Genomic DNA, 13,659 nt, shown 5'->3' on the forward strand with positions numbered 1-13,659 from the left:
CGCCTCGCGTACGAAAGCAAACAACGTTCTGCGTCTTGTAAGACATAAAAACAATAAGCATGGATAGTATTTCGGGTGCGATCATACCAGCACTAATGCACCGGATCCCATCAGAACTCTACAGTTAAGCGTGCTTGGGCGAAAGTAGTACTAGGATGGGTGACCCCCTGGGAAGTCCTCATGTTGCACCCCTTTTTTCGTTGCGCGTTTGCGTTTTTTTTAGGTTTTAGGTGCGTTTTTTTTTTTTCTTGCTATGTCTATGCTCGGGCGGCATCCGGTTCATCGTTGACTGTTTTCGTGTTTCCCGAACGGAGCCGATCCCTCACGTGGGTCCCACGCCTCGCGTACGAAAGCAAACAACGTTCTGCGTCTTGTAAGACATAAAAACAATAAGCATGGATAGTATTTCGGGTGCGATCATACCAGCACTAATGAACCGGATCCCATCAGAACTCCGCAGTTAAGCGTGCTTGGGCGAGAGTAGTACTAGGATGGGTGACCCCCTGGGAAGTCCTCGTGTTGCACCCCCTTTTTCGTTGCCCGTTTGCGTTTTTTTAGGTTTTAGGTGCGTTTTTTTTTCCTTTCTTGCTATGTCTATGCTCGGGCGGCATCCGGTTCAATGTTGATCGTTTTCGTGTTTCCCTGAACGGAGCCGATCCCTCACGTGGGTCCCACGCCTCGCGTACGAAAGCAAACGAGGTTCTGCGTCTTGTAAGACATAAAAACAATTACCACGGATAGTATTTCGGGTGCGATCATACCAGCACTAATGCACCGGATCCCATCAGAACTCCGCAGTTAAGCGTGCTTGGGCGAGAGTAGTACTAGGATGGGTGACCCCCTAGGAAGTCCTCGTGTTGCACCCCTTTTTCGTTGCCCGTTTGCGTTTTTTTAGGTTTTAGGTGCGTTTTTTTTTTCCTTTCTTGCTATGTCTATGCTCGGGCGGCATCCGGTTCATCGTTGACTGTTTTCGTGTTTCCCGAACGGAGCCGATCCCTCACATGGGTCCCACGCCTCGCGTACGAAAGCAAACAACGTTCTGCGTCTTGTAAGACATAAAAACAATAAGCATGGATAGTATTTCGGGTGCGATCATACCAGCACTAATGAACCGGATCCCATCAGAACTCCGCAGTTAAGCGTGCTTGGGCGAGAGTAGTACAAAGATGGGTGATCCCCTGGGAAGTCCTCGTGTTGCACCCCCTTTATCGTTGCCCGTTTGCGTTTTTTTAGGTTTTAGGTGCGTTTTTTTTTTCTTTCTTGCTATGTCTATGCTCGGGCGGCATCCGGTTCATCGTTGACTGTTTTCGTGTTTCCCGAACGGAGCCGATCCCTCACGTGGGTCCCACGCCTCGCGTACGAAAGCAAACAACGTTCTGCGTCTTGTAAGACATAAAAAAATAAGCATGGATAGTAGTACTAGGATGGGTGACCCCCTGGGAAGTCCTCGTGTTGCACCCCATTTTTCGTTGCCCGTTTGCGTTTTTTTAGGTTTTAGGTGCGTTTTTTTTTTTTCCTTTCTTGCTATGTCTATGCTCGGGCGGCATCCGGTTCAATGTTGATCGTTTTCGTGTTTCCCTGAACGGAGCCGATCCCTCACGTGGGTCCCACGCCTCGCGTACGAAAGCAAACGACGTTCTGCGTCTTGTAAGACATAAAAACAATATGCATGGATAGTATTTCGGGTGCGATCATACCAGCATTAATGCACCGGATCCCATCAGAACTCTGCAGTTAAGCGTGCTTGGGCGAAAGTAGTACTAGGATGGGTGACCCCCTGGGAAGTCCTCGTGTTGCATCCCCCTTTTTCGTTGCCCGTTTGCGTTTTTTTAGGTTTTAGGTGCGTATTTTTTTCTTTCTTGCTATGTCTATGCTCGGGCGGCATCCGGTTCATCGTTGACTGTTTTCGTGTTTCCCGAACGGAGCCGATCCCTCACGTGGGTCCCACGCCTCGCGTACGAAAGCAAACAACGTTCTGCGTCTTGTAAGACATAAAAACAATAAGCATGGATAGTATTTCGGGTGCGATCATACCAGCACTAATGAACCGGATCCCATCAGAACTCCGCAGTTAAGCGTGCTTAGGCGAGAGTAGTACTAGGATGGGTGACCCCTTGGGAAGTCCTCGTGTTGCACCCCCCTTTTCGTTGCCCGTTTGCGTTTTTTTAGTTTTTAGGTGCGTTTTTTTTTCTTTCTTGCTATGTCTATGCTCGGGCGACATCCGGTTCATCGTTGATTGTCTTCGTGTTTCCCGAACGGAGTCGATCCCTCACATGGGTCCCACGCCTCGCGTACGAAAGCAAACAACGTTCTGCGTCTTGTAAGACATAAAAACAATAAGCATGGATAGTATTTCGGGTGCGATCATACCAGCACTAATGCACCGGATCCCATCAGAACTCCGCAGTTAAGCGTGCTTGGGCGAGAGTAGTACAAAGATGGGTGACCCCCTGGAAAGTCCTCGTGTTGCACCCCCTTTTTCGTTGCCCGTTTGCGTTTTTTTGGGTTTTAGGTGCGTTTTTTTTTCTTTCTTGCTATGTCTATGCTCGGGCGGCATCCGGTTCATCGTTGATTGTTTTCGTGTTTCCCGAACGGAGCCGATCCCTCACGTGGGTCCCACGCCTCGCGTACGAAAGCAAACAACGTTCTGCGTCTTGTAAGACATAAAAACAATAAGCATGGATAGTATTTCGGGTGCGATCATACCAGCACTAATGCACCGGATCCCATCAGAACTCTGCAGTTAAGCATGCTTGGGCGAAAGTAGTACTAGGATGGGTGACCCCCTGGGAAGTCATCGTGTTGCACCCCCTTTTTCGTTGCCCGTTTGCGTTTTTTTTAGGTTTTAGGTGCGTTTTTTTTTCTTTCTTGCTATGTCTATGCTCGGGCGGCATCCGGTTCATCGTTGACTGTTTTCGTGTTTCCCGAACGGAGCCGATCCCTCACGTGGGTCCCACGCCTCGCGTACGAAAGCAAACAACGTTCTGCGTCTTGTAAGACATAAAAAAATAAGCATGGATAGTATTTCGGGTGCGATCATACCAGCACTAATGCACCGGATCCCATCAGAACTCCGCAGTTAAGCGTGCTTGGGCGAGAGTAGTACTAGGATGGGTGACCCCCTGCGAAGTCCTCGTGTTGCACCCCGTTTTTCGTTGCCCGTTTGCGTTTTTTTTAGGTTTTAGGTGCGTTTTTTTTTCTTTCTTGCTATGTCTATGCTCGGGCGGCATCCGGTTCATCGTTGATTGTTTTCGTGTTTCCCGACTGGAGTCGATCCCTCACGTGGGTCCCACGCATCGCGTACGAAAGCAAAACGACGTTCTGCGTCTTGTAAGACATAAAAACAATAAACATGGATAGTATTTCGGGTGCGATCATACCAGCACTAATGCACCGGATCCCATCAGAACTCCGCAGTTAAGCGTGCTTGGGCGAGAGTAGTACAAAGATGGGTGACCCCCTGGAAAGTCCTCGTGTTGCACCCTCTTTTTCGTTGCCCGTTTGCGTTTTTTTGGGTTTTAGGTGTGTTTTTTTTTTCTTTCTTGCTATGTCTATGCTCGGGCGGCATCCGGTTCATCGTTGATTGTTTTCTTGTTTCCCGAACGGAGCCGATCCCTCACGTGGGTCCCACGCCTCGCGTACGAAAGCAAACAACGTTCTGCGTCTTGTAAGACATAAAAACAATAAGCATGGATAGTATTTCGGGTGCGATCATACCAGCACTAATGCACCGGATCCCATCAGAACTCTACAGTTAAGCGTGTTTGGGCGAAAGTAGTACTAGGATGGGTGACCCCCTGGGAAGTCCTCATGTTGCACCCCTTTTTTCGTTGCGCGTTTGCGTTTTTTTTAGGTTTTAGGTGCGTTTTTTTTTTCTTGCTATGTCTATGCTCGGGCGGCATCCGGTTCATCGTTGACTGTTTTCGTGTTTCCCGAACGGAGCCGATCCCTCACGTGGGTCCCACGCCTCGCGTACGAAAGCAAACAACGTTCTGCGTCTTGTAAGACATAAAAACAATAAGCATGGATAGTATTTCGGGTGCGATCATACCAGCACTAATGAACCGGATCCCATCAGAACTCCGCAGTTAAGCGTGCTTGGGCGAGAGTAGTACTAGGATGGGTGACCCCCTGGGAAGTCCTCGTGTTGCACCCCCTTTTTCGTTGCCCGTTTGCGTTTTTTTAGGTTTTAGGTGCGTTTTTTTTTCCTTTCTTGCTATGTCTATGCTCGGGCGGCATCCGGTTCAATGTTGATCGTTTTCGTGTTTCCCTGAACGGAGCCGATCCCTCACGTGGGTCCCACGCCTCGCGTACGAAAGCAAACGAGGTTCTGCGTCTTGTAAGACATAAAAACAATTACCACGGATAGTATTTCGGGTGCGATCATACCAGCACTAATGCACCGGATCCCATCAGAACTCCGCAGTTAAGCGTGCTTGGGCGAGAGTAGGACTAGGATGGGTGACCCCCTAGGAAGTCCTCGTGTTGCACCCCTTTTTCGTTGCCCGTTTGCGTTTTTTTAGGTTTTAGGTGCGTTTTTTTTTTCCTTTCTTGCTATGTCTATGCTCGGGCGGCATCCGGTTCATCGTTGACTGTTTTCGTGTTTCCCGAACGGAGCCGATCCCTCACATGGGTCCCACGCCTCGCGTACGAAAGCAAACAACGTTCTGCGTCTTGTAAGACATAAAAACAATAAGCATGGATAGTATTTCGGGTGCGATCATACCAGCACTAATGAACCGGATCCCATCAGAACTCCGCAGTTAAGCGTGCTTGGGCGAGAGTAGTACAAAGATGGGTGATCCCCTGGGAAGTCCTCGTGTTGCACCCCCTTTATCGTTGCCCGTTTGCGTTTTTTTAGGTTTTAGGTGCGTTTTTTTTTTCTTTCTTGCTATGTCTATGCTCGGGCGGCATCCGGTTCAATGTTGATCGTTTTCGTGTTTCCCTGAACGGAGCCGATCCCTCACGTGGGTCCCACGCCTCGCGTACGAAAGCAAACGAGGTTCTGCGTCTTGTAAGACATAAAAACAATTACCACGGATAGTATTTCGGGTGCGATCATACCAGCACTAATGCACCGGATCCCATCAGAACTCCGCAGTTAAGCGTGCTTGGGCGAGAGTAGTACTAGGATGGGTGACCCCCTGGGAAGTCCTCGTGTTGCACCCCCTTTTTCGTTGCCCGTTTGCGTTTTTTTAGGTTTTAGGTGCGTTTTTTTTTCCTTTCTTGTTATGTCTATGCTCGGGCGGCATCCGGTTCAATGTTGATCGTTTTCGTGTTTCCCTGAACGGAGACGATCCCTCACGTGGGTCCCACGCCTCGCGTACGAAAGCAAACGAGGTTCTGCGTATTGTAAGACATAAAAACAATTACCACGGATAGTATTTCGGGTGCGATCATACCAGCACTAATGCACCGGATCCCATCAGAACTCCGCAGTTAAGCGTGCTTGGGCGAGAGTAGTACTAGGATGGGTGACCCCCTGGGAAGTCCTCGTGTTGCACCCCCTTTTTCGTTGCCCGTTTGCGTTTTTTTAGGTTTTAGGTGCGTTTTTTTTTCCTTTCTTGCTATGTCTATGCTCGGGCGGCATCCGGTTCAATGTTGATCGTTTTCGTGTTTCCCTGAACGGAGCCGATCCCTCACGTGGGTCCCACGCCTCGCGTACGAAAGCAAACGAGGTTCTGCGTCTTGTAAGACATAAAAACAATTACCACGGATAGTATTTCGGGTGCGATCATACCAGCACTAATGCACCGGATCCCATCAGAACTCCGCAGTTAAGCGTGCTTGGGCGAGAGTAGTACTAGGATGGGTGACCCCCTAGGAAGTCCTCGTGTTGCACCCCTTTTTCGTTGCCCGTTTGCGTTTTTTTAGGTTTTAGGTGCGTTTTTTTTTCCTTTCTTGCTATGTCTATGCTCGGGCGGCATCCGGTTCATCGTTGACTGTTTTCGTGTTTCCCGAATGGAGCCGATCCCTCACGTGGGTCCCACGCCTCGCGTACGAAAGCAAACAACGTTCTGCGTCTTGTAAGACATAAAAACAATAAGCATGGATAGTATTTCGGGTGCGATCATACCAGCACTAATGAACCGGATCCCATCAGAACTCCGCAGTTAAGCGTGCTTAGGCGAGAGTAGTACTAGGATGGGTGACCCCTTGGGAAGTCCTCGTGTTGCACCCCCCTTTTCGTTGCCCGTTTGCGTTTTTTTAGTTTTTAGGTGCGTTTTTTTTTTCTTTCTTGCTATGTCTATGCTCGGGCGACATCCGGTTCATCGTTGATTGTCTTCGTGTTTCCCGAACGGAGCCGATCCCTCACATGGGTCCCACGCCTCGCGTACGAAAGCAAACAACGTTCTGCGTCTTGTAAGACATAAAAACAATAAGCATGGATAGTATTTCGGGTGCGATCATACCAGCACTAATGCACCGGATCCCATCAGAACTCCGCAGTTAAGCGTGCTTGGGCGAGAGTAGTACAAAGATGGGTGACCCCCTGGAAAGTCCTCGTGTTGCACCCCCTTTTTCGTTGCCCGTTTGCGTTTTTTTGGGTTTTAGGTGCGTTTTTTTTTCTTTCTTGCTATGTCTATGCTCGGGCGGCATCCGGTTCATCGTTGATTGTTTTCGTGTTTCCCGAACGGAGCCGATCCCTCACGTGGGTCCCACGCCTCGCGTACGAAAGCAAACAACGTTCTGCGTCTTGTAAGACATAAAAACAATAAGCATGGATAGTATTTCGGGTGCGATCATACCAGCACTAATGCACCGGATCCCATCAGAACTCTGCAGTTAAGCATGCTTGGGCGAAAGTAGTACTAGCATGGGTGACCCCCTGGGAAGTCATCGTGTTGCACCCCCTTTTTCGTTGCCCGTTTGCGTTTTTTTTAGGTTTTAGGTGCGTTTTTTTTTCTTTCTTGCTATGTCTATGCTCGGGCGGCATCCGGTTCATCGTTGACTGTTTTCGTGTTTCCCGAACGGAGCCGATCCCTCACGTGGGTCCCACGCCTCGCGTACGAAAGCAAACAACGTTCTGCGTCTTGTAAGACATAAAAAAATAAGCATGGATAGTATTTCGGGTGCGATCATACCAGCACTAATGCACCGGATCCCATCAGAACTCCGCAGTTAAGCGTGCTTGGGTGAGAGTAGTACTAGGATGGGTGACCCCCTGCGAAGTCCTCGTGTTGCACCCCGTTTTTCGTTGCCCGTTTGCGTTTTTTTTAGGTTTTAGGTGCGTTTTTTTTTCTTTCTTGCTATGTCTATGCTCGGGCGGCATCCGGTTCATCGTTGATTGTTTTCGTGTTTCCCGACTGGAGTCGATCCCTCACGTGGGTCCCACGCATCGCGTACGAAAGCAAAACGACGTTCTGCGTCTTGTAAGACATAAAAACAATAAACATGGATAGTATTTCGGGTGCGATCATACCAGCACTAATGCACCGGATCCCATCAGAACTCCGCAGTTAAGCGTGCTTGGGCGAGAGTAGTACAAAGATGGGTGACCCCCTGGAAAGTCCTCGTGTTGCACCCTCTTTTTCGTTGCCCGTTTGCGTTTTTTTGGGTTTTAGGTGTGTTTTTTTTTTCTTTCTTGCTATGTCTATGCTCGGGCGGCATCCGGTTCATCGTTGATTGTTTTCGTGTTTCCCGAACGGAGCCGATCCCTCACGTGGGTCCCACGCCTCGCGTACGAAAGCAAACAACGTTCTGCGTCTTGTAAGACATAAAAACAATAAGCATGGATAGTATTTCGGGTGCGATCATACCAGCACTAATGCACCGGATCCCATCAGAACTCTATAGTTAAGCGTGCTTGGGCGAAAGTAGTACTAGGATGGGTGACCCCCTGGGAAGTCATCGTGTTGCACCCCCTTTTTCGTTGCCCGTTTGCGTTTTTTTTAGGTTTTAGGTGCGTTTTTTTTTCTTTCTTGCTATGTCTATGCTCGGGCGGCATCCGGTTCATCGTTGACTGTTTTCGTGTTTCCCGAACGGAGCCGATCCCTCACGTGGGTCCCACGCCTCGCGTACGAAAGCAAACAACGTTCTGCGTCTTGTAAGACATAAAAAAATAAGCATGGATAGTAGTACTAGGATGGGTGACCCCCTGGGAAGTCCTCGTGTTGCACCCCATTTTTCGTTGCCCGTTTGCGTTTTTTTAGGTTTTAGGTGCGTTTTTTTTTTCCTTTCTTGCTATGTCTATGCTCGGGCGGCATCCGGTTCAATGTTGATCGTTTTCGTGTTTCCCTGAACGGAGCCGATCCCTCACGTGGGTCCCACGCCTCGCGTACGAAAGCAAACGACGTTCTGCGTCTTGTAAGACATAAAAACAATATGCATGGATAGTATTTCGGGTGCGATCATACCAGCATTAATGCACCGGATCCCATCAGAACTCTGCAGTTAAGCGTGCTTGGGCGAAAGTAGTACTAGGATGGGTGACCCCCTGGGAAGTCCTCGTGTTGCATCCCCCTTTTTCGTTGCCCGTTTGCGTTTTTTTAGGTTTTAGGTGCGTATTTTTTTCTTTCTTGCTATGTCTATGCTCGGGCGGCATCCGGTTCATCGTTGACTGTTTTCGTGTTTCCCGAACGGAGCCGATCCCTCACGTGGGTCCCACGCCTCGCGTACGAAAGCAAACAACGTTCTGCGTCTTGTAAGACATAAAAACAATAAGCATGGATAGTATTTCGGGTGCGATCATACCAGCACTAATGAACCGGATCCCATCAGAACTCTGCAGTTAAGCGTGCTTGGGCGAGAGTAGTACTAGGATGGGTGACCCCCTGGGAAGTCCTCGTGTTGCACCCCCTTTTTCGTTGCCCGTTTGCGTTTTTTTAGGTTTTAGGTGCGTTTTTTTTTCCTTTCTTGCTATGTCTATGCTCGGGCGGCATCCGGTTCAATGTTGATCGTTTTCGTGTTTCCCTGAACGGAGCCGATCCCTCACGTGGGTCCCACGCCTCGCGTACGAAAGCAAACGAGGTTCTGCGTCTTGTAAGACATAAAAACAATTACCACGGATAGTATTTCGGGTGCGATCATACCAGCACTAATGCACCGGATCCCATCAGAACTCCGCAGTTAAGCGTGCTTGGGCGAGAGTAGTACTAGGATGGGTGACCCCCTAGGAAGTCCTCGTGTTGCACCCCTTTTTCGTTGCCCGTTTGCGTTTTTTTAGGTTTTAGGTGCGTTTTTTTTTTCCTTTCTTGCTATGTCTATGCTCGGGCGGCATCCGGTTCATCGTTGACTGTTTTCGTGTTTCCCGAACGGAGCCGATCCCTCACATGGGTCCCACGCCTCGCGTACGAAAGCAAACAACGTTCTGCGTCTTGTAAGACATAAAAACAATAAGCATGGATAGTATTTCGGGTGCGATCATACCAGCACTAATGAACCGGATCCCATCAGAACTCCGCAGTTAAGCGTGCTTGGGCGAGAGTAGTACAAAGATGGGTGATCCCCTGGGAAGTCCTCGTGTTGCACCCCCTTTATCGTTGCCCGTTTGCGTTTTTTTAGGTTTTAGGTGCGTTTTTTTTTCCTTTCTTGCTATGTCTATGCTCGGGCGGCATCCGGTTCAATGTTGATCGTTTTCGTGTTTCCCTGAACGGAGCCGATCCCTCACGTGGGTCCCACGCCTCGCGTACGAAAGCAAACGAGGTTCTGCGTCTTGTAAGACATAAAAACAATTACCACGGATAGTATTTCGGGTGCGATCATACCAGCACTAATGCACCGGATCCCATCAGAACTCCGCAGTTAAGCGTGCTTGGGCGAGAGTAGTACTAGGATGGGTGACCCCCTAGGAAGTCCTCGTGTTGCACCCCTTTTTCGTTGCCCGTTTGCGTTTTTTTAGGTTTTAGGTGCGTTTTTTTTTTCCTTTCTTGCTATGTCTATGCTCGGGCGGCATCCGGTTCATCGTTGACTGTTTTCGTGTTTCCCGAACGGAGCCGATCCCTCACATGGGTCCCACGCCTCGCGTACGAAAGCAAACAACGTTCTGCGTCTTGTAAGACATAAAAACAATAAGCATGGATAGTATTTCGGGTGCGATCATACCAGCACTAATGAACCGGATCCCATCAGAACTCCGCAGTTAAGCGTGCTTGGGCGAGAGTAGTACAAAGATGGGTGATCCCCTGGGAAGTCCTCGTGTTGCACCCCCTTTATCGTTGCCCGTTTGCGTTTTTTTAGGTTTTAGGTGCGTTTTTTTTTTCTTTCTTGCTATGTCTATGCTCGGGCGGCATCCGGTTCAATGTTGATCGTTTTCGTGTTTCCCTGAACGGAGCCGATCCCTCACGTGGGTCCCACGCCTCGCGTACGAAAGCAAACGAGGTTCTGCGTCTTGTAAGACATAAAAACAATTACCACGGATAGTATTTCGGGTGCGATCATACCAGCACTAATGCACCGGATCCCATCAGAACTCCGCAGTTAAGCGTGCTTGGGCGAGAGTAGTACTAGGATGGGTGACCCCCTGGGAAGTCCTCGTGTTGCACCCCCTTTTTCGTTGCCCGTTTGCGTTTTTTTAGGTTTTAGGTGCGTTTTTTTTTCCTTTCTTGTTATGTCTATGCTCGGGCGGCATCCGGTTCAATGTTGATCGTTTTCGTGTTTCCCTGAACGGAGACGATCCCTCACGTGGGTCCCACGCCTCGCGTACGAAACCAAACGAGGTTCTGCGTATTGTAAGACATAAAAACAATTACCACGGATAGTATTTCGGGTGCGATCATACCAGCACTAATGCACCGGATCCCATCAGAACTCCGCAGTTAAGCGTGCTTGGGCGAGAGTAGTACTAGGATGGGTGACCCCCTGGGAAGTCCTCGTGTTGCACCCCCTTTTTCGTTGCCCGTTTGCGTTTTTTTAGGTTTTAGGTGCGTTTTTTTTTCCTTTCTTGCTATGTCTATGCTCGGGCGGCATCCGGTTCAATGTTGATCGTTTTCGTGTTTCCCTGAACGGAGCCGATCCCTCACGTGGGTCCCACGCCTCGCGTACGAAAGCAAACGAGGTTCTGCGTCTTGTAAGACATAAAAACAATTACCACGGATAGTATTTCGGGTGCGATCATACCAGCACTAATGCACCGGATCCCATCAGAACTCCGCAGTTAAGCGTGCTTGGGCGAGAGTAGTACTAGGATGGGTGACCCCCTAGGAAGTCCTCGTGTTGCACCCCTTTTTCGTTGCCCGTTTGCGTTTTTTTAGGTTTTAGGTGCGTTTTTTTTTCCTTTCTTGCTATGTCTATGCTCGGGCGGCATCCGGTTCATCGTTGACTGTTTTCGTGTTTCCCGAATGGAGCCGATCCCTCACGTGGGTCCCACGCCTCGCGTACGAAAGCAAACAACGTTCTGCGTCTTGTAAGACATAAAAACAATAAGCATGGATAGTATTTCGGGTGCGATCATACCAGCACTAATGAACCGGATCCCATCAGAACTCCGCAGTTAAGCGTGCTTAGGCGAGAGTAGTACTAGGATGGGTGACCCCTTGGGAAGTCCTCGTGTTGCACCCCCCTTTTCGTTGCCCGTTTGCGTTTTTTTAGTTTTTAGGTGCGTTTTTTTTTTCTTTCTTGCTATGTCTATGCTCGGGCGACATCCGGTTCATCGTTGATTGTCTTCGTGTTTCCCGAACGGAGCCGATCCCTCACATGGGTCCCACGCCTCGCGTACGAAAGCAAACAACGTTCTGCGTCTTGTAAGACATAAAAACAATAAGCATGGATAGTATTTCGGGTGCGATCATACCAGCACTAATGCATCGGATCCCATCAGAACTCCGCAGTTAAGCGTGCTTGGGCGAGAGTAGTACAAAGATGGGTGACCCCCTGGAAAGTCCTCGTGTTGCACCCCCTTTTTCGTTGCCCGTTTGCGTTTTTTTGGGTTTTAGGTGCGTTTTTTTTTCTTTCTTGCTATGTCTATGCTCGGGCGGCATCCGGTTCATCGTTGATTGTTTTCGTGTTTCCCGAACGGAGCCGATCCCTCACGTGGGTCCCACGCCTCGCGTACGAAAGCAAACAACGTTCTGCGTCTTGTAAGACATAAAAACAATAAGCATGGATAGTATTTCGGGTGCGATCATACCAGCACTAATGCACCGGATCCCATCAGAACTCTGCAGTTAAGCATGCTTGGGCGAAAGTAGTACTAGCATGGGTGACCCCCTGGGAAGTCATCGTGTTGCACCCCCTTTTTCGTTGCCCGTTTGCGTTTTTTTTAGGTTTTAGGTGCGTTTTTTTTTCTTTCTTGCTATGTCTATGCTCGGGCGGCATCCGGTTCATCGTTGACTGTTTTCGTGTTTCCCGAACGGAGCCGATCCCTCACGTGGGTCCCACGCCTCGCGTACGAAAGCAAACAACGTTCTGCGTCTTGTAAGACATAAAAAAATAAGCATGGATAGTATTTCGGGTGCGATCATACCAGCACTAATGCACCGGATCCCATCAGAACTCCGCAGTTAAGCGTGCTTGGGTGAGAGTAGTACTAGGATGGGTGACCCCCTGCGAAGTCCTCGTGTTGCACCCCGTTTTTCGTTGCCCGTTTGCGTTTTTTTTAGGTTTTAGGTGCGTTTTTTTTTCTTTCTTGCTATGTCTATGCTCGGGCGGCATCCGGTTCATCGTTGATTGTTTTCGTGTTTCCCGACTGGAGTCGATCCCTCACGTGGGTCCCACGCATCGCGTACGAAAGCAAAACGACGTTCTGCGTCTTGTAAGACATAAAAACAATAAACATGGATAGTATTTCGGGTGCGATCATACCAGCACTAATGCACCGGATCCCATCAGAACTCCGCAGTTAAGCGTGCTTGGGCGAGAGTAGTACAAAGATGGGTGACCCCCTGGAAAGTCCTCGTGTTGCACCCTCTTTTTCGTTGCCCGTTTGCGTTTTTTTGGGTTTTAGGTGTGTTTTTTTTTTCTTTCTTGCTATGTCTATGCTCGGGCGGCATCCGGTTCATCGTTGACTGTTTTCGTGTTTCCCGAACGGAGCCGATCCCTCACATGGGTCCCACGCCTCGCGTACGAAAGCAAACAACGTTCTGCGTCTTGTAAGACATAAAAACAATAAGCATGGATAGTATTTCGGGTGCGATCATACCAGCACTAATGCACCGGATCCCATCAGAACTCCGCAGTTAAGTGTGCTTGGGCGAGAGTAGTACTAGGATGGGTGACCCCCTGGGAAGTCCTCGTGTTGCACCCCCTTTTTCGTTGCCCGTTTGCGTTTTTTTAGGTTTTAGTTGCGTTTTTTTTCCTTTCTTGCTATGTCTATGCTCGGGCGGCATCTGGTTCAATGTTGATCGTTTTCGTGTTTCCCTGAACGGAGTCGATCCCTCACGTGGGTCCCACGCCTCGCGTACGAAAGCAAACGAGGTTCTGCGTATTGTAAGACATAAAAACAATTACCACGGATAGTATTTCGGGTGCGATCATACCAGCACTAATGCACCGGATCCCATCAGAACTCCGCAGTTAAGTGTGCTTGGGCGAGAGTAGTACTAGGATGGGTGACCCCCTGGGAAGTCCTCGTGTTGCACCCCCTTTTTCGTTGCCCGTTTGCGTTTTTTTAGGTTTTAGTTGCGTTTTTTTTCCTTTCTTGCTATGTCTATGCTCGGGCGGCATCTGGTTCAATGTTGATCGTTTTCGTGTTTCCCTGAACGGAGTCGATCCCTCACGTGG

General features: G+C 49.3%; 39 non-coding genes across 39 annotated transcripts; all 39 read left to right on the top strand.

Annotated features, from left to right (window-relative positions):
* The first annotated feature begins 73 nt into the window (after positions 1 to 73).
* LOC128131075 (5S ribosomal RNA) lies at positions 74 to 192 on the top strand. The gene has a single exon (XR_008229004.1). It is a non-coding gene; the product is annotated as a 5S ribosomal RNA (ribosomal RNA).
* A 217-nt stretch (positions 193 to 409) lies between these two features.
* LOC128130506 (5S ribosomal RNA) lies at positions 410 to 528 on the top strand. The gene has a single exon (XR_008228431.1). It is a non-coding gene; the product is annotated as a 5S ribosomal RNA (ribosomal RNA).
* Positions 529 to 747: 219 nt separating this feature from the next.
* On the top strand, positions 748 to 866 carry LOC128130169 (5S ribosomal RNA). Its single transcript, XR_008228092.1, has one exon. It is a non-coding gene; the product is annotated as a 5S ribosomal RNA (ribosomal RNA).
* A 218-nt stretch (positions 867 to 1,084) lies between these two features.
* LOC128131013 (5S ribosomal RNA) lies at positions 1,085 to 1,203 on the top strand. The gene has a single exon (XR_008228941.1). It is a non-coding gene; the product is annotated as a 5S ribosomal RNA (ribosomal RNA).
* A 480-nt stretch (positions 1,204 to 1,683) lies between these two features.
* On the top strand, positions 1,684 to 1,802 carry LOC128130933 (5S ribosomal RNA). Its single transcript, XR_008228856.1, has one exon. It is a non-coding gene; the product is annotated as a 5S ribosomal RNA (ribosomal RNA).
* A 218-nt stretch (positions 1,803 to 2,020) lies between these two features.
* Positions 2,021 to 2,139, top strand: LOC128130903 (5S ribosomal RNA). Its single transcript, XR_008228826.1, has one exon. It is a non-coding gene; the product is annotated as a 5S ribosomal RNA (ribosomal RNA).
* A 217-nt stretch (positions 2,140 to 2,356) lies between these two features.
* Positions 2,357 to 2,475, top strand: LOC128130880 (5S ribosomal RNA). The gene has a single exon (XR_008228803.1). It is a non-coding gene; the product is annotated as a 5S ribosomal RNA (ribosomal RNA).
* A 217-nt stretch (positions 2,476 to 2,692) lies between these two features.
* On the top strand, positions 2,693 to 2,811 carry LOC128131024 (5S ribosomal RNA). Its single transcript, XR_008228952.1, has one exon. It is a non-coding gene; the product is annotated as a 5S ribosomal RNA (ribosomal RNA).
* A 217-nt stretch (positions 2,812 to 3,028) lies between these two features.
* Positions 3,029 to 3,147, top strand: LOC128130163 (5S ribosomal RNA). Its single transcript, XR_008228086.1, has one exon. It is a non-coding gene; the product is annotated as a 5S ribosomal RNA (ribosomal RNA).
* A 219-nt stretch (positions 3,148 to 3,366) lies between these two features.
* On the top strand, positions 3,367 to 3,485 carry LOC128130887 (5S ribosomal RNA). Its single transcript, XR_008228810.1, has one exon. It is a non-coding gene; the product is annotated as a 5S ribosomal RNA (ribosomal RNA).
* Positions 3,486 to 3,703: 218 nt separating this feature from the next.
* LOC128131123 (5S ribosomal RNA) lies at positions 3,704 to 3,822 on the top strand. The gene has a single exon (XR_008229054.1). It is a non-coding gene; the product is annotated as a 5S ribosomal RNA (ribosomal RNA).
* A 215-nt stretch (positions 3,823 to 4,037) lies between these two features.
* Positions 4,038 to 4,156, top strand: LOC128130507 (5S ribosomal RNA). Its single transcript, XR_008228432.1, has one exon. It is a non-coding gene; the product is annotated as a 5S ribosomal RNA (ribosomal RNA).
* Positions 4,157 to 4,375: 219 nt separating this feature from the next.
* On the top strand, positions 4,376 to 4,494 carry LOC128130891 (5S ribosomal RNA). Its single transcript, XR_008228814.1, has one exon. It is a non-coding gene; the product is annotated as a 5S ribosomal RNA (ribosomal RNA).
* A 218-nt stretch (positions 4,495 to 4,712) lies between these two features.
* On the top strand, positions 4,713 to 4,831 carry LOC128131014 (5S ribosomal RNA). The gene has a single exon (XR_008228942.1). It is a non-coding gene; the product is annotated as a 5S ribosomal RNA (ribosomal RNA).
* Positions 4,832 to 5,050: 219 nt separating this feature from the next.
* On the top strand, positions 5,051 to 5,169 carry LOC128128537 (5S ribosomal RNA). Its single transcript, XR_008226513.1, has one exon. It is a non-coding gene; the product is annotated as a 5S ribosomal RNA (ribosomal RNA).
* A 219-nt stretch (positions 5,170 to 5,388) lies between these two features.
* On the top strand, positions 5,389 to 5,507 carry LOC128128539 (5S ribosomal RNA). The gene has a single exon (XR_008226517.1). It is a non-coding gene; the product is annotated as a 5S ribosomal RNA (ribosomal RNA).
* A 219-nt stretch (positions 5,508 to 5,726) lies between these two features.
* On the top strand, positions 5,727 to 5,845 carry LOC128130170 (5S ribosomal RNA). Its single transcript, XR_008228093.1, has one exon. It is a non-coding gene; the product is annotated as a 5S ribosomal RNA (ribosomal RNA).
* Positions 5,846 to 6,062: 217 nt separating this feature from the next.
* LOC128130904 (5S ribosomal RNA) lies at positions 6,063 to 6,181 on the top strand. Its single transcript, XR_008228827.1, has one exon. It is a non-coding gene; the product is annotated as a 5S ribosomal RNA (ribosomal RNA).
* A 218-nt stretch (positions 6,182 to 6,399) lies between these two features.
* On the top strand, positions 6,400 to 6,518 carry LOC128130881 (5S ribosomal RNA). Its single transcript, XR_008228804.1, has one exon. It is a non-coding gene; the product is annotated as a 5S ribosomal RNA (ribosomal RNA).
* A 217-nt stretch (positions 6,519 to 6,735) lies between these two features.
* LOC128131084 (5S ribosomal RNA) lies at positions 6,736 to 6,854 on the top strand. Its single transcript, XR_008229014.1, has one exon. It is a non-coding gene; the product is annotated as a 5S ribosomal RNA (ribosomal RNA).
* A 217-nt stretch (positions 6,855 to 7,071) lies between these two features.
* LOC128130696 (5S ribosomal RNA) lies at positions 7,072 to 7,190 on the top strand. Its single transcript, XR_008228619.1, has one exon. It is a non-coding gene; the product is annotated as a 5S ribosomal RNA (ribosomal RNA).
* Positions 7,191 to 7,409: 219 nt separating this feature from the next.
* LOC128130889 (5S ribosomal RNA) lies at positions 7,410 to 7,528 on the top strand. Its single transcript, XR_008228812.1, has one exon. It is a non-coding gene; the product is annotated as a 5S ribosomal RNA (ribosomal RNA).
* A 218-nt stretch (positions 7,529 to 7,746) lies between these two features.
* Positions 7,747 to 7,865, top strand: LOC128131003 (5S ribosomal RNA). Its single transcript, XR_008228930.1, has one exon. It is a non-coding gene; the product is annotated as a 5S ribosomal RNA (ribosomal RNA).
* A 478-nt stretch (positions 7,866 to 8,343) lies between these two features.
* LOC128130934 (5S ribosomal RNA) lies at positions 8,344 to 8,462 on the top strand. The gene has a single exon (XR_008228857.1). It is a non-coding gene; the product is annotated as a 5S ribosomal RNA (ribosomal RNA).
* A 218-nt stretch (positions 8,463 to 8,680) lies between these two features.
* Positions 8,681 to 8,799, top strand: LOC128130785 (5S ribosomal RNA). Its single transcript, XR_008228708.1, has one exon. It is a non-coding gene; the product is annotated as a 5S ribosomal RNA (ribosomal RNA).
* Positions 8,800 to 9,018: 219 nt separating this feature from the next.
* On the top strand, positions 9,019 to 9,137 carry LOC128130171 (5S ribosomal RNA). Its single transcript, XR_008228094.1, has one exon. It is a non-coding gene; the product is annotated as a 5S ribosomal RNA (ribosomal RNA).
* A 218-nt stretch (positions 9,138 to 9,355) lies between these two features.
* Positions 9,356 to 9,474, top strand: LOC128131015 (5S ribosomal RNA). The gene has a single exon (XR_008228943.1). It is a non-coding gene; the product is annotated as a 5S ribosomal RNA (ribosomal RNA).
* A 219-nt stretch (positions 9,475 to 9,693) lies between these two features.
* Positions 9,694 to 9,812, top strand: LOC128130173 (5S ribosomal RNA). The gene has a single exon (XR_008228096.1). It is a non-coding gene; the product is annotated as a 5S ribosomal RNA (ribosomal RNA).
* A 218-nt stretch (positions 9,813 to 10,030) lies between these two features.
* On the top strand, positions 10,031 to 10,149 carry LOC128131016 (5S ribosomal RNA). The gene has a single exon (XR_008228944.1). It is a non-coding gene; the product is annotated as a 5S ribosomal RNA (ribosomal RNA).
* A 219-nt stretch (positions 10,150 to 10,368) lies between these two features.
* Positions 10,369 to 10,487, top strand: LOC128128540 (5S ribosomal RNA). Its single transcript, XR_008226518.1, has one exon. It is a non-coding gene; the product is annotated as a 5S ribosomal RNA (ribosomal RNA).
* Positions 10,488 to 10,706: 219 nt separating this feature from the next.
* LOC128128541 (5S ribosomal RNA) lies at positions 10,707 to 10,825 on the top strand. Its single transcript, XR_008226519.1, has one exon. It is a non-coding gene; the product is annotated as a 5S ribosomal RNA (ribosomal RNA).
* A 219-nt stretch (positions 10,826 to 11,044) lies between these two features.
* LOC128130174 (5S ribosomal RNA) lies at positions 11,045 to 11,163 on the top strand. Its single transcript, XR_008228097.1, has one exon. It is a non-coding gene; the product is annotated as a 5S ribosomal RNA (ribosomal RNA).
* A 217-nt stretch (positions 11,164 to 11,380) lies between these two features.
* On the top strand, positions 11,381 to 11,499 carry LOC128130905 (5S ribosomal RNA). The gene has a single exon (XR_008228828.1). It is a non-coding gene; the product is annotated as a 5S ribosomal RNA (ribosomal RNA).
* A 218-nt stretch (positions 11,500 to 11,717) lies between these two features.
* LOC128131008 (5S ribosomal RNA) lies at positions 11,718 to 11,836 on the top strand. Its single transcript, XR_008228936.1, has one exon. It is a non-coding gene; the product is annotated as a 5S ribosomal RNA (ribosomal RNA).
* Positions 11,837 to 12,053: 217 nt separating this feature from the next.
* Positions 12,054 to 12,172, top strand: LOC128131085 (5S ribosomal RNA). Its single transcript, XR_008229016.1, has one exon. It is a non-coding gene; the product is annotated as a 5S ribosomal RNA (ribosomal RNA).
* Positions 12,173 to 12,389: 217 nt separating this feature from the next.
* Positions 12,390 to 12,508, top strand: LOC128130697 (5S ribosomal RNA). Its single transcript, XR_008228620.1, has one exon. It is a non-coding gene; the product is annotated as a 5S ribosomal RNA (ribosomal RNA).
* Positions 12,509 to 12,727: 219 nt separating this feature from the next.
* LOC128130890 (5S ribosomal RNA) lies at positions 12,728 to 12,846 on the top strand. Its single transcript, XR_008228813.1, has one exon. It is a non-coding gene; the product is annotated as a 5S ribosomal RNA (ribosomal RNA).
* A 218-nt stretch (positions 12,847 to 13,064) lies between these two features.
* On the top strand, positions 13,065 to 13,183 carry LOC128130086 (5S ribosomal RNA). Its single transcript, XR_008228009.1, has one exon. It is a non-coding gene; the product is annotated as a 5S ribosomal RNA (ribosomal RNA).
* A 218-nt stretch (positions 13,184 to 13,401) lies between these two features.
* Positions 13,402 to 13,520, top strand: LOC128130087 (5S ribosomal RNA). The gene has a single exon (XR_008228010.1). It is a non-coding gene; the product is annotated as a 5S ribosomal RNA (ribosomal RNA).
* The last annotated feature ends 139 nt before the right edge of the window (positions 13,521 to 13,659 follow it).

Source organism: Lactuca sativa, chromosome 1 (genome assembly GCF_002870075.4).
Source record: "Lactuca sativa cultivar Salinas chromosome 1, Lsat_Salinas_v11, whole genome shotgun sequence".
Taxonomy (NCBI): Eukaryota; Viridiplantae; Streptophyta; class Magnoliopsida; order Asterales; family Asteraceae; genus Lactuca; species Lactuca sativa.